Source organism: Mustela erminea, chromosome 13, assembly GCF_009829155.1.
Source record: "Mustela erminea isolate mMusErm1 chromosome 13, mMusErm1.Pri, whole genome shotgun sequence".
Lineage (NCBI taxonomy): Eukaryota > Metazoa > Chordata > Mammalia > Carnivora > Mustelidae > Mustela > Mustela erminea.
In genome coordinates, this window is record NC_045626.1 from 45,982,159 (window position 1) to 45,994,778 (window position 12,620).

The window sequence follows — 12,620 nt, forward strand, 5'->3', positions numbered from 1 at the left end:
TCTGAGAAGAATTTAATTTAAAAACATTTTTTATGCACTACATGGTCTAAGGAATCTTTGGCATGAATTAGACTTTAGCCACATTCTATAACACCTTAGTGGTATAAATGGGATCTAAAAGGACTTCTGAACTGTATTCAGTTTGTGAAAGTATAATCTTTAACAACAACAACAACATCAACAACAAAAATACAGAGAAATTCTAACTTGCCAAAAGGCAAAAGAATAAAATAAATGGCCTGCATTTCATTTAAAATTCTATATTCCCACAAATCTTCTAATATTAGAAAAATTGGGGTTGAGGATGTGTGTTGTTATTTCTGGCCTCGGCGGGTGCAATGATAGATTCTGGAAACGGTCAAGAAAGTTTAAAGTCACATGACAGCGTCTGTCAGTCTCTGCTCAGGAAGTGTGATCAAGTGCTCAAAATTAGCTTCTCTATAGTTTCGAAGTAGATATTTGCCCTTCATCCTCTCACTAAAGTCTTTGTCTTTGGTCACCCTGTCTTTACTGAAAAGCCTCTGGTTCTTACTGACCTACATTAACCTTAGCTATTACTTCATCCCACCGCGCACCCCCCCCAACCATAACTCCAGGCTCTGTTCTAAACCACAAACCCATTGTTTCATGAAAAATGTTCCTCTGTTATTACAACCTGTGGTAAGAGAGAGGCTTTACTATCATCTTGATATGATAACATCTGATAAAGGTGCCATTATCATGTATCAATACTAGAAAGAGTGTATGCATGATGGTTGTGGCTCTTTTGTTTTCTAAATTAATTGAATGGCATAAAGGACTACGCTATTGGACTCTAAATCAAAAAGAAGTATCTCTAAGAGGTTAGTTACAGCACAGTTTCTGGTAACAGGAAGCCTAAAGAGGAATCAGTGACAAATGTCTAGGAGACCAGAATGAACATCTTTGAATGCAATTCCACAAAGGAGAAAGAAAAAGAGAGGAGGAAAAGGAGAAGGAGAAGAATGTAGTGCTTATCCATAGCTTGGTACCAAATCTCTCCAAGACTGAATGACTTAAAACAATGGGTCCAGGATGCTAGTGATGATGTACTTCCATGGCCCCCAGAGTGAGTGCATCTCCTTAAATTTTGTACCCTATGCACCTGGCTTGCCTCGTCGTAGCCCAACAACAACAACAAAAATATGTATAATCTCTCACAGAAACTTGGGAGAAACTCACCTAGATGGAAGGTTTAGCTCAGGGTCTCCCATGAAGCCGCGCTCAGGGTGTTGGCCAGAACTGTGGTCTTCTGAAGGCTTGACTAGGCCTGGAGGAGCTGCTTCCCAGGTGGCTCACTCTTACAGCTGGCAGATTGGTGATGGTTGCTGTCAGGAGGACTCAGTTCACTCTCTACGGGTCTCTCAACGGTTGCTCAGGTGTCCTTACAACATGGTGGTTGACTTCTCCCAGACCAAGCAAGACACAAGGAAGAAAGGTGGAAGCCACAATGTCTTTTATCATCTATTTTCAGAAATTACACACCTTCATTTCCACCACATTCTGTTGGCCATACGGACCAACCCTGACACAGTGTAAGAGGGGATTACACAAAGAAATGAATGACAGATCACTGGGAACCATTCTGAAGACTAGCTACTACAAAGAAAGAGGAAAAAGAGAGAGGGGGAAATAAAAACACTTAATTGGGAGTTTGAATTTCTGACGGTGACTTTGGCTTGAACTTGTGGATAAAATTTAAGTCAAAATAGCAAATTGTAGAAGAAAACTAAGACTGGCTGTGTTATTGGATAATCCAACTTTTTAACTCAGCAGCTGGGTGTATGTGTGGGGAGTGCTGATTGGTAGGAAGGCTGAGCATGCAGACTTCCTCCCAGACATGGCCTTTCCATCAAATGCATCCATCTAAAAAGGACACTATTTCATAAAATTCCATCTTTGGCTCATGGGTTGCTGACTGATTTCGGCCATAGAAGGGATATAATAACTTCTGTTAAGAACAGGTCATTCCATTGACCTGGCTTTGTTTACAAGCTGTGGGGCTTCACTTACCTACTCCTGGGTGATCTTTGACTAAATGAAATAATTGTTCATCCATGTTCTTTGCCTAAGTTACCACAAATAAGTACCATAAATTTTTCTATTATTCAACCAATTGATGTGATTATCTCTCAAAAGAAGCCCTTTTTGGCTCTTCAATTTGACCTTGACTTTCTTTCAGTGTGGAGGGCACGGGCAGGCAGACTGTCCAACTCTCTTCATTTCATGGGTAACCTCTTACCCTAAAACATGAAACTTCCCAGAAACTGTATCATACGTTCTGCTGAACCAAAATGCCGAAGTTAACACGGTGGGTCTCTCTTTTCATCCAAGAGTGCAGTGATGATTTTAATGCAGAGAATGCTGTACCCCGGGGACTTCATCCCTCAAGATTCACCACGGCCTACTCCTGTCCTCTTCCTCCACTGACTAGTCTCTTGCCATCCTGACGGGATCTGCCCTCACAGCTAGCACTGTCCCCCGGCTGAAGCTCCCTGAGAGCCCTCCATAGGAATGGAGGAAACGTGTCTGTCTTTAATCCCAAGATTGTCCGTCAGAAGGAAGAGTCCGTGTGCAGATGCCCTGCACTGCTCTTTTGTCCCCATGTCTTATCGTGGCTCTCCAGCAGAGCCTTTGATTTCCACCCCGCACTGGGGGGTGTCTGGGCTACTTTTTAGCTTGCGTCTCTGTTCGCGAAGATAGGTATCCAATTCCGCACACAATGAAAGAATAACAACAACATGAATTACAAATGTTATGATGCATTATGCTTTGATTAAATAAGAAACGCGATCTGCTGAGCCCAAAAGGATAGAACTAGAATCCCGTCAAGAGAAAAGATGAATGAACAGAACTATAGTGACATCTGCTGGTCCCTCCCATAGAGGTGGTGGAAGCATCCCCTGAAAAGGGTGGAGGAAGGAAATAATAATGATGATAATCTCATGCTTAAAATAAATCCTTAAAATGTGCTTTTATGTAAAGATGTATTAAGTTCAAGCGATTTAATTGGTATGTCGTGAATGAGAAAACAAAAGTCTTTGGAGTAGAAGGTGAAGATTATTGACTTTGCGATTGTTCCTAAGAGGAGGGGAAGAGACCACTTATGGCATCACCGCAACAAGCAGGGGCCCACACCCCCATCACCGCAGACAGAGGCAGCATCTGGAGAAGAGGCTGAGTATGCACAGTGAAAGAGTTCTACTCAAAAGTATCTCCGCATCTTCGACTCCCCTTCAGATGCTCCAGGAGAAGCTGAGGTTCCGGGGCACGCAAATCTCCCTCTCCGCCCGTGTCGCGCAACGCTTTGCACAGTTTCTCTGTAAAGAAATGTCTGCTGCTGTGATGCTAAGTCCCATTAGAAAAACATTAAGATGTAATCAGGCACTCCCTGGGGGCCAGGGCTTCGGGGGGATCAATGCTTTGCCACCCTGTTGGCTTCCGTTCGGGCAAACCTGCGATTTTCCATGTTCACTGCCCTCGCTGCCAAAAAACGAAGCTAGAGCCTGCTCTGAGGTTCAGCATCCTGAGCACGGACGGCCCGAAGCTGCCTCACTGGAGCCCAGGCGGTCCCAGGGCCGCCTTCCCTGGAGCATTTCTCCGCCAGTGTCTTTTGTAGAAAGGGCACGGTTTTTGTTGGACCCCCAACGCAGTGTCACAAAGGGAGGCGTCATCTGGACTCTGGATAATGACCATTCTGTTTTCAATGAAACGCCAACCCACATGGATAATTTTTTTCCTAAATGCCTTCAGTGTATGGTGTCCACAACAATGGATTACGAAGCTTTCCTAACGGCATTGCTTACCCCCAAATTAGTAGAGATGGCGTTTTCCAGAAATTATCAAAATTATTTTAAAATGGTCTGCATGTCTCTGAGCTTTGGGGGCCTGTGTGACAAAAGAAGAGCGTTGCATTAGGAACAAAGGAACTTTTCGCTTCTGTCTCGCGCTTGGGCTGTGGGGCTGCTCTGAGTGGGGAGGCATGGCTTCATCTTGCTGTGCTGAAAGCATCCTGAGCCCACATCTGAATAAAGGACAAAGAGACCCCCATCCAGGCAGCATGTGGGGATGTGCACATCTAACAATAACCATATATTGTGTGCAAGTACAAGTGTGGACAGTGTGCACTTCTTGGAAGCTAAGCTGCGTTACAGCTATCTGGGTTCCTTTTAATGACTCTGAGGGACAATGCATCACCTACAAGTCTAAAGCACATTCGATAAAACATCTTGGAGTCAGTGCCTGTGGAATTCATTTTCCAGAGACAGCCACACCAGGGGATTTGGTTTCTAAGTTGTTGTTGTTGTTGTTGTTTTTCCCCTTTCTTTCTTTCTTTCTTTCTTTCTTTCTTTCTTTCTTTCTTTCTTTCTTTCTTTTTCTGTGTGTGTGTGTGTGTGTGTGTGTGTGTGTGTGTGCTTAAACTGCAAAGCTTCTTTCCCCCCTTCTAGAATCTTCTGGGCCTGGTGGAGTCTGCATGATTCATCATTGTTTCGGCAGGTTTTCTACCAGGGAAGATGACTAAACTAATTGATTATTAATTGATTATCATAATAGTCACATTCTATTTGTAGTGATTCTGAAAGCAAGGTATGCCCCGGGTGGTTCTCAATAGCCAGGGACTTGTATACCCAAGCCAGGCTGGCGCCTCCCCTAGAGACCCATCTGTCTGGCTCTACCAGTGCCACATCCATTATTCCCACAAATAATGCTAAGGGAGGTAGTACTGGGTGGAACTGAGAATATCCTTTCAAGAGTTTCTTCCATGGACAAGACGTGGAACATTTCTTTCTTTTTTTTTTTTTTTTTTTTTTGAGCAACTCTGTCACATTATCTCTTTGTGAGAAGAGGCGAATTTCTTGTCCAGAATCCTTCTCTCATTTTCCTGTGGCCACAGACTTCAGGCCCTGGGGTCAGTAGGCTGTGGTCATGGCCCAATCGACTGAAACATGACTCAGCTTTTGACTCAAGTCATATTGTTGTATTTATTCATTCAGCCCTGTCTTTGGGTCTCCAAACCCTTTATTGGGTGCCTTCTGGGCTTTGGTCCCTCGCTCAGGCCCTGGGGACACAATAGTGCACAAGGGGTGTGTGCCCTTAGGGCTAACAGGCAGAAAGACCATTCCCTGGACTGGAATGACAAGCCGTCGTTTGTGGTGTGACCGCCCAGGAGACAGGGAAAGCTTCCCAGCAGAAGGGACCTTTGAGCTGAATTTGAAAAGGGGAGGAATTGGGCGCCTGGGTGGCTCAGTGGGTTAAGCCCCTGCCTTCGGCTCAGGTCATGATCTCGGGGTCCTGGGATCGAGTCCCGCATCGGGCTCTTTGCTCAGCAGGAAGCCTGCTTCCCTCTCTCTCTCTCTGCATGCCTCTCCATCTACTTGTGATTTCTCTCTGTCAAATAAATAAATAAAATCTTTAAAAAAAAAGAAAAGGGGAGGAATTAACTGGGTAAAGAAGAAAAAGGATGTTGTAGGCAGAGGAGCATCATAGAGGAATGAAACCACAGCTGAGTTCAAATAAACAGCTGTTCTCAAGTGGCCAGAGGGAAGGGTGTAGGTCTGTGACGTCTGACAGCCACCAGCAGGGAGTCAGCGAGCAGAGAACTCCCCATGTGTGGAGCTCGTCAGTTCCTCAAAGGCACAGCTTTATAACCTGTTTTATTTTCCGTTTGGTTTTTTGTTTGTTTGTTTGTTTTTAAAGATTTTATTTACTTATTTGACAGATAGAGATCACAAGCAGGCAGAGAGGCAGGCAGAGAGAGGGGGAAGCAGGCTCCCTCCATCCCAGGACCCTGAGATCATAACATGGGCTGAAGGCAGAGGCTTTAACCTACTGAGCTACCCAGGTGCCCCTATTTTCCGTTTGTTGAGCACCTACTGTGTATAGGGGATTGCTCTACATGCTGTACTGGTAGGATTAAGAGAAAAACCATCTCTGTTCTCAATAACCAACACCCACTGAGTGCCCACTGTATACACAACCAGCTGTTAGATTCTTTCCTTTTGGTGTTCTATCGAATTCTCACCACAAACATGCAAAGTAGGCATGGTCCACTCAGTTTTACAAACGAGGAAACTGGAACCATGGGAGGTAAAAGTGACTTGTCCAAGATCAAACATGTGGTTTGTAGCACAGCTGGAATGAGAACCACAAAGAAGCCACCAGAAGCTTATGAGTCAAAGTTTCCAGAGATACAGCACCCCAGAGGAGAGGGGAACCAGAGGAAGGAGGAGGAGGGAATATAAAAATGTGGGAGTGATATCCTCTTGGTCATGCCAACATATCCCGTTGGACCATAAAGGAGCTCTGAGCCTCAGACTTTCCAGAAATCCCATGGGGACATTCTCTAGGCATGAGGGCTTCACAGAGATGGCTCTTTTGCTTCTCCTATTGCCCTTCTCCCCTTCCCCAAGCCTTCTCATCTTTTAAACACCTTCTCCTCTAGCAAAGTAGCCCCCCAACAGGCTTATAAATTCTATATTTATCTCCACCACCCCATTTCTCAACCTTCTCTGGACACCAGAAGGTCCAATAACCAGTCCCCAATTCCTGGGTCACGGCCCCCCTTACGCCAAAGAGGTAAGTGGACTCTCCTTAATACAGGAAGTAGAGAAAAGGAATGGATAATCAAGGACTTCTTAAAACAACTCAAAGGGGCAAAGTCTACTTAGAAATACAATATTTTATAAAATAGAGACATTCAAGAAACAGAATGAGTTGATGTAAGTTGAAATGTAATGAACACATGAAAAAAAGTCCAAGGAAAAGAAGGCGGTGGATGCAGTTGTCAAGGATCAAGGGCCAAGGGTCAAGCCAGGATGCAGGGAGTATGGCTAGATGTTACCGTAACACTGCAGGCCTTATTTATTTATGCCTGGACTCCCCTGGTAAAATTTCGCCTTGCCTGATCTTTGCACTCTGAACCCAAGTAGACAAGGTCAGACCTTAACGCCTTGTCTGGTTCTCCATTGTTTCAGATGGTGTGTTATGTGTTTGCTCCTTGCTTCTTTGGTCTTTGAGTTCTCCAGGATTCATACTACGCTGTATTTCTGAATCTGTAATGTTTTGCAACACAGAGGGAAAATAGAAAAGGAAGATGCTGAAGGGGACATGAAGGGAGAAAAAGACAGGAGACTTTGTCAGGAGTTTTAAACTCTCCTATTGAGTCAGAAGAAGCCCCTGGGAGAAGATGCTTTAGATGTTTGGTCCTTCCAGGCTCACTGTTACCACAGAGAAGAAAGGGCATGATGATTTAAGAGTAGTGGGGACACTCGAGGGACTCAGAGAGAAGACAGGAGGAAGGTGTCTGTCTCACCATCGCTCTTTTCTATGGGCTTTAAGGCTGTGACTGAGATTGTCATCATTTACAGGATATATTTCCTTCAGAAAAGCATGAGAAATCTTGGCTTTTGACTGTATAAGAGAAAACTTTCCAGCTTTTACCTAAAATCCTTTATCCCATGATTCACAGCCTTAAGAAAGGACTTAGGCACTCAGGGGAAGGGATTTTGAATTCATGCTGTACTCCTGGTTTGCCCTGTAAATTCTGGCAGGTTTCCTTACAGCACTGGTTTTATGATATTAACCATTTGCTGCCAGAGCACAAATGATAAGGAAAGTCATAAGTACCGAGGTGGTCAGCATGTCTGTTTTTGTTCAGTGATGTCATCCAAATGTTAGACAAGACATTTTATTTTATTTTATTCTTTTCTTTTCTTTTCAGTGTTCCAGGATTCATTGTTTATGCACCACACCCAGTGCTCCATGCAATACGTGCCTTCCATAATACCCACCATCAGGCTCACCGAAACCCCGACCTCCCTCCCCTCCAAAACCCTCAGTTTGTTTCAAGTCCACAATCTGTGATGGCTAGACAAGACATTTTAATATAGGAATGCCAATATTTAGAACAGGACACCTGGGGATGCCTGGGTGGCCCAGTCGGTTGAGCCACTGCCTTCAGCTCAGGTCATGATCCCAGGGTCCTGGGACTGAGTCCCTCATTGGGCTCCTTGTTCAGCAGAGAGTCTGCTTCTCTCTTTGTCTCTGCCTGTCACTCCGCCTGCTTGTGCTTACTCTCTCCCTCTCTCTTTGACAAATAAATAAATAAAATTTAAAAAAAAGAATAGGACACCTTTTTTGACTTCTCTGAAGCTTTGACTTCACTGAAGCAAAAGACCCCAAAGTTGTTGTAGGTATTGCCAGTGAACAGGAGGAAATGAGATGAATAAATAATCTCCCCTGGCTAATTAATTGTCCTAGGAGACCATGTCTTTAGTTTCACTTTTGTCTCCTCACCCACCATGAATGACTGAGTCAGTGAAAAAGGTAGTGTATGATGGGTTACAAACTTTGGGAACATCAGTGGGGTTAGTGTCACAGCTTGTCCAGCTTAGCATTCACCAAGGTGGCTTGAGTATTATGTACCCCTTATGGGCTAAATTGGATCCCCCACCAATTTATATCTTGAAATCCTAACCCCCTATACCTCAGAATGTGACTATTATGGGAGATGGAGCCTCTAGAGAGATAATTAAGTTAAAATGAGGTCATTACGGTGGACCTTAATCCAATCTGAATGGTGTCCTTATAAGAAGAGGAAATCAAAACAAAGATACGCAGAGAAAGACTATGTGAAGACAGTGGAAGAAGACAGCTATAAACAAAGCAGGAAAGTCTTAGAAGAAACCTTCCTGCCAATAGTTTGATCTTGGACTCTTACTCTTGAGAACTGTGATGAAATGAATTTCTGTTTTTTAAGCCACCCCATCTGTGGTACTTTGTTATGGCAGCCCATGTAAACTAATACAGTACCTATAACTGTGTGCTAAATGGGGGGAAAAAATCAATCTGCAAATGATGACTCTTAGGAAACCTGAAATCTATAGACATTATGGTGAGTCGTATAAAGTATGGTCAAGGCTCTAGCACTAGTTCTTCTGCTCATGCTTGATTATGACCTCAGGCAAGATAGCAAACCTCTTTGAGCACCAGATCCCTCTTTTGTGAAATGAGGATAATGATACCTGATTATATACTATATATTTATTGAAGAAATCCTCCAATAGTTATGGGGCATATAAAGATGAATGACATTATTCTGTTCTGGAGATGCTTATGATGATTCTAATTAAGGACAGAGAAATACTCCTAAATGAATAATTACAACACAATGGAATATTCACATCAATAGACATGTGTACATGGGCTTCCATAGAAATACGTACATGTGTTAAGTTCACATCACATTAACTTTTAAGAGTAGGTCAGAAAAAACTTCACGGAGGCAACAACTAAACTGAGTCTTAAAGTACAAGTTCACATGGAAGAAAATGAGACAAGAGGGCTTTGGAATAAAGAAGCATGTCCAAAAGCATGGTGCCCAGAAGAGCAAGACAGGCTCAAAGAACAGTAAGTAGTTAGGTGTGATTGGTGAGCATCACCAAGATTGGAAGAACGTGAGACAGGAAAGCTAGGTTGGGGTCTACTCATAAATGGTATTGAATATCTAGACAAGCTGACTAGGTTTTACTCCATTAGACAAGTGGGATCACAGGAGGTTTTCAAACAAGAGAGGGCATAAACAGTTCTGTCTTTTGGAAAGTGTACCTTGAAGGTGGTGTGGTGAATGGATGTGACGGAAACATTGGGAAGCAGGTGACAAGTAGGTATGAGATCATAATAGCTCATGTACTTGATAAACCCCAGGGTGACAGGAGGATTGAATTTGATAATCTATGTGACTGTACTTTTTAAATACTAAAACTAATAATTGTGATTATTTTTGAGAAGGAGAAGATTTAAGGCCACACTTTGTCAATACAGGTCAATGCTAATCAAATGTTCAGGGCAGTTGTGAGAAATTAGTTAATATTATAACAAGCATGTGATACCAGGTAATTTTCTTAGTTGCAAATCCCATCACTTAACATCAAAATAACCGCTCACTTAGATGTAACAGCCAACCACTTTGAAGAAAGTAGAGAGTTTCATCAAAATCACTTTTTGATTCATTTCTATCCAATTTCAATCCTCACTGTAATTTTACAGTTATCATTGGTGGTGATAAGACCAAGTACGCCTGCACATTTAGCAGAATAAACCCAGGGTTTCGATTCTTCAGGTTTTGGTGCTGGAATTCCATAAATTGTGAAACATAAATAGCATCGTGTTTTAGAAACTGGATAATAGACTTTGTTCACCAGCATGCTCCCCTCTTCCTCTGTCCCCAAGGGCATAGAAGAATTACCTGCTACCTCTTCTGTGCTTCCCAAGCCCTTTGGTTGGTACTGTGTGCATCACACCGCAGGGGAATATATGTACACTCTGTCTCCACTGCTCGATCACAAGCTCCATGTCTTCTTCATCTTTGGCTCCCCAGAGCCTCACACAAAGCCTGGCTTGCCATAGTAGATGCTCAATTATTCGGTCATGAATCGCCTTGAGGTTACCCCCAAGAAGGTGTGTGTGTGTGTGTGTGTGTGTGTGTGTGCATGTGTTTCTGTTACAAACTCAGAGTGATGGAGTGACATAGATTCTGCTTGATGGCCTGTTTCACAAAGTAGTTGTCTCCTTAATGCAAAGCCCCAGGGAACACAGTTTAAGTGCACATGCAAAGGCTGTGTCTTGGTAGTCAGCTTTGGGAAACCAGCTCTTTGAACGCGAGTGTTCCATTCATCAGGGCTTCTCCTGCTCTATTGCTCAAGTGCAGATCACGTTCATTTGTTTGACTTACAGGGGACTCGTGTGTATACATCTCCCATGCAGAATGTCATTTTACCAAGGCAGAAGGTGGTTTAATGCACATCTTGTACTTTGACACCTACATAATCCAGTGATCATCCTGACATGGAAACTGGAATGTCTTTGTTCTAGTGGCCTGATAGACTTAAGTTAAAATACATACACCAACTATTTCAAAACATGATATGTTCTGCAAATACTGAAACTTCTTCACTATGTCTCAAACAATGCAGGCAAGACAGCTCATTAAACAGGGATGGGGAGAAAAACACACTTTTTCCCCTCTTTGCTTTTCTTCAGTTGACTAAGGAAATACCAATAAAAAAGCCCGCTGCCCTGATGACTAATGTTCAGGGACAGCACACGCACCCAGCCCACAGACCTGCTGTCATTTATTACCTTTTTTTTCATTTGTGTGTTAACAAAATCATAGCATACTTTATTTTTTTTTAAGATTGTACTTATTTATTTGACACATAGAGAGAGATCACAAGTAGGCAGAGAGGCAGGCAGAGAGAGAGGGGGAAGCAGACTCCATGCTGAGCAGAGAGCCCGATGTGGGGCTTGATCTCAGGACCCTAAGATCACGACCTGAGCTGAAGGCAGAGGCTTAACCCACTGAGCCACCCAAGCACTCCCATGGCATACTTTAAAAAGTGTTTCCTTGTTCATCCACTTGCTTAAATCATACTTGATGTTGAGATATTTTAGAAAGAATTCTATTTCAATTATAGCTGATTTGGGGCAAACTTATCATTTGCAAGGCATCCTACTAGGCACTTGAAACATACCATATCCCGTATGATCCTCACCAGCCCTACGGGGTAGGTATTATTCTCTCTCTTCTATTTACGGATGCAGAAATGGAAGCAGAGTCACTTTCCACCACTAGTGGAGTGGAGATAAGAGCCTGTAACTTTCTGACCTGAGTCTGGCTTTAGACGTACTATACTGTCTCAGTCTTTTGAGGTCGCACACAATTCTCTGTCTCTTCTAGCTTCGATCTGAAGTTTGACTTTCAACTGGAAGTCTGCAATTCTCTCCAGCGTGAATCAGGAACTCTATCTATGTCAATGAATGACTAATGTAGTGCTAATCACTAACTGCAGGTCCATAGGGGAAGATTCAGAAATAGCAGAGATAGGAAGATTTTTGCACCTGTCTAACAATAGCATCAACAATGGTAATAAAGATAATACATTTAGTTCACTGGTGGAGAAAATATTATAAACTAATCTCCATGCAGACGATAAAATTAAGGCAATCGGTGGGTTTAAGGTAGCGGTTTCCATATACTCACTTGGTGGCACGCTATGGCCCAACAAAGATCCACAGGACTTCTTGAGCAAAATTCAAGGGATCACGACAAAACATTGGATAAATCATTCCAAAGCTATTACAGAGAGACTCACTCTGCCATATGGAAAAAGTGGTTAGGGAACAATTAACTTCCACAGTGTATATTGCCCCTGGAAACAAAACTGGGTTAAGCCAAGAAGACAAGGCAGACCACAAGTTCTATAAATTAGTCAGTAATAATGGGCATAGTTTGAAGTCTTGAAAACTTTTTACAAAATAGGAAAAAATGCAAGCCATGAAGTCATTTAGAAAAGACTCAATAACAAATTCTAAAGTAGACACACCAGACACCTCTTTTCTACTTAATTTGTCATTTATAGCATGAGCAAAGCAAATGTTTGATGGGTGTGAAGGTTCTGGTGTAGCGAACCAAGATAGGGTAATTGGCACTGAAATTATTGCAAGCGTTTCATAAAAGAAGCCTTGTTTATGGAGTGCAGGAGATGTAAAACAAGTGAACATAAATGGAGACACAATGCTTTCATTGCTCTGTGCTGCCGTCA